Source organism: Serinus canaria, chromosome 2, assembly GCF_022539315.1.
Source record: "Serinus canaria isolate serCan28SL12 chromosome 2, serCan2020, whole genome shotgun sequence".
Taxonomy (NCBI): Eukaryota; Metazoa; Chordata; class Aves; order Passeriformes; family Fringillidae; genus Serinus; species Serinus canaria.
This window is the reverse complement of record NC_066315.1, coordinates 131,577,551-131,581,254: the sequence shown is the minus strand read 5'-3', so window position 1 is coordinate 131,581,254 and position 3,704 is coordinate 131,577,551.

The window sequence follows — 3,704 nt, the reverse complement described above, 5'->3', positions numbered from 1 at the left end:
CGCCGCCCGGGCACCATCGCCCCGCCGGGCACGGCCGCCCCGCCGGCCACGCTCACGCCCTCAGCCCCACTCCCGCTCGTCCAGCTCTCCCCGGCTCCGCTCGCCCTTCTACCCCTTCTCCCCGCCTTTATTATCTCCGCTGTCCCCCCCCCCCCGCAACCCACCCCGACTCCTGGCTGTCCCCTCCCCTTCTCCTCCCGCAACCCTCCCCTCCCACTTCTCTCCCATCCCACCGCCTCCCGGCTCGTCCCCGATCCTTCCCCATCCGCGGGTATCTCGCAGAAGCGGGGGCGCTGCCTCGGCCGCGGCGCTGCCTCTGCCCTGCCGAGTCCCTCCGGCTGCCCGCGGCCCGGGGCAGACACGCCGCGGGAGGGCAGCAGCTCTCTCCTCCGCGGGTTAGGGTCTGGATAAAAAGGATTTACATGTACATGCCGCTGTGCCACAGCTAGCACCGCACAGCAGCCCCCCGGCCTGGTCCTGCACCCAGCTCCTGTGCCCTGACTGGGTCTTGTGCTGATGAAACCATCCGTCCCTTCCCTGTTTTAGTTGGGAGAGCCTTGCTCCCACTTTGGTGTTGCAGTTTGCTGCTGTGTAATTGGGAACAGAAGATGCAACACTGAGTGCTCAACTCCAGAGATACTTCCACTCTTTCCTCTTGATACTCACTCTGGGGAAAAACCAAGAACACGAGACTCCTGCAAAACAGACTATAATTTAAACTGATGCTAGGGTAATCTAAGTGACAGGCAGAGATTCTGCACTGAGTCATATTGATGGTGGTTGCAGTTTGTATTGCAAGAGCTACTTCACAAAGTTCCTGCAGGGTTGGAACCAGCCTCATGAACACTAGGCACTGTGGGATCATATCTTGAGGGGGAGAATTTACCCCAGGTAAAGGTTTCTCTCCTAGAATAATTTTGCAGTAGAGCAGTAGGACTGACTCTTTCCCTTTGAGAACTTACAGAGCAATACAGAAGTCATGTTCTGCACTTCATGCTGTCACCCAGCATGGCTGCCAGCTATAAAGGATTCATCCTCTGAAATCCAAATCAAGCTGTCCAGTGTTATGGGAGCTGCAAGTAGGAGCACAAAGTCTTTGGAGTGAAAGCTCTTGTCCCTAAGGCTGGCTCAAGATCTTTACCAGGATCCCACAGGCCTCAGCTTTGCATCCCAGGCAGTAGGTCCTGTGTTCTTGTTCTGAAGGGATTCAGGTCAGACACTGCTGAACAAGCTACCAAATCACCCACTGTGCTTCCCAAAACAGATGACCACTGAGGTACTTCTAAGCAGCTTTCCAGCCAAATACTGGCTCCCAGCAATCTTACTTTCTGACTGAGGTCTTGCTGAGATCCCTTACCCACGTGGGTGCTGCCAGCAGCTCTTGTCCCCATGGCTGTGCTACCGAGGTCCCAGGGTGACTGGGGCAGTGAGCTGAGCTACTTTTTCATTGCTGTGGTAATGTTTTGATAGATTAAAAATACTTCACTTTTATAAAAAGAGAGTTTCAAAAGAGGTTGTATTTCAATCAAAGTGCCCCCCAGCAAACAGTGCCCAGGGCAATGGGATATGGTGGGGTCTGAAGCCAATAAAGAAGCCTAACACACATCCTAACGCCCTTCCCAGGAGCTGTGTGTGCCCTGGGTGAGCACAGGGCATGGCCCAGGAAAAGCTGCCAGACATCCCTGAGTCTTCAAATGAAAACATGACCAACACATCAGTGTCTCAGTGCACATCAGTGCAAAACTTCCTAGACAAGAGCTCTAAATGAAGAACACACTGGAGCAGAACCTTGGGGGAGCCTTTGTATTTTGTTTCATTTTAACTTGAAAGTTTAAGTGGCATGGCAGGCTGCTCCCTGCTGGCACGTGTGCTTTCACAATGCTTTGATTTCAGTTCTAGCTCTATTTGCAGGAACTTTGTCTTCTGACACTTATTTTCCCCAGCAGTTTTCAAACCCTTGAAAAACCAACAGCAAGAGAGCAACAAAAGGCTTCTCTTTCTTTCCTGTTATTACTACCACCACTAGAGAGGAATTAGACCATAAATGTGAAGTGAGGTCTTAAAGCATTATATTGAACTGTGTTCATTTTCCTTGCACTAGTATTTCACATCACCTTTCAAATTTCCACTTTTGGAGGAACACTGAGAAAATTACTGCAGAAAAATAATAATGTAACTATTACAATTTCATGTTTAAACTTCTGGTGTCATTTTGATTTTCAATTTAAAAATACTTTCAAATAAGATTTTTTTTTTATGACTAAAATGAAATGTTTGTTAACTCTAGTAAGTAAGTGATTTTGTTTTATTTTCATCAGGTCCTAGTGGAACTGAGAACTACTTTTTGAAACTGGTTTTTTTTTTTTTTCCCATAGCTAAAGGAAGTTTCATTCTTTGGTGTGTTTGAAATAAATTTAAGACACTAGGAGAAAAAAAGATGTTTGCATTGTTTAATTAAAAGTGTCAAATACAATTGCAGGTACCCTTTTATTATAATTCATTCTGAATTATTGAAAATTACTCCTCACTGCCAGGTGTGCAGGGCACAACATTGATGGATCTGCCCAATTCTGGGTCCCTCCTGAATTAAAGACCAAACTCTGAGGCACAGAGGCACACAGCCATGGGTAGAGGATGTGTGCTGTAGCTATAAAATACCACAGCCTATGGCAGGGGAGTGCATGGTGGCTGGCACAAAACAGTGATGGCATCTTTAATGCAGCAAGGTAACAGTACAAGGGTATGAATTCAATAATGTTAGTTTTGTACTGAGAATTGTATTGGGAAAGAAAGTGGGCAGACAAGGAAATCTGCCTCCAGAAACAGAAAATAGCCAGGATCAGTTGAATCCTTGGCCTGATTCCATCTCTTCCAGCAGGGTAATCATATGGGAACTACTCAACTCCTCACTACCCCTGTGAAGCTGGGTGGAGATAATCGATGCAGGGCAGGAAGAGGTTGATGGCAATGTGCAAGTGAAGATTTAAAATCTGCAGAACTTAAGGGGAAAAACTTTACAATTTATTTTTCTTCCGTTACTTCAGCACCTGAGGTGGTGCAGCCTAGCAGGAGAGGGATTAAAAATGCAATTTTTTGGATCAAGTTTAATTTGTCATGCTGCTACCCTCACGCTGGGAGATGATTAAGGCATTAAAATCTGACCTCTCTTCATTAATTGTTAAAAAAGGGTGGTCTCCCACAGATCCTATTAGTGGATCAGCATTGTGTTTCAGCTGCTCTGGTTTTGTGTGCCTGGTGCACACTGCAGTGATGCTTTTCCTCCTCGTGATGTCTGCTCTGTGTATGCTGGTTTCAAAATATGCTACTTGAAATAATGGGAGTAGGAAGTAAAAGGGCAGGGTGGGCAGGGGATGAACAAGGGAAGGGGATTTTGGGGAATTTACATTTACCTCTAAAATAGGTTTAAACTAATGAAAAGAAACTCTTACTCATAAAATCCATGCATAATCGTTGTAGGACCCGTTATTAATTTTCCCTTTGATGATTCTGGGCCAGTTAATTTTTTTGTATCCCAATGACCATTTCAGTGTTAGGTGCAGAAGAAGCAACAGGAGATTTAGGAGATGTCCTGCCTCTCTTCATTTTTTTGTGTAGCACCTCTGCTTGTTTTATTAGATGGTGTTAAATCTGGTTTCAGACCCCAGCTTTTCTCACAAATCTGTTCTATTCACACCACTAAGTAG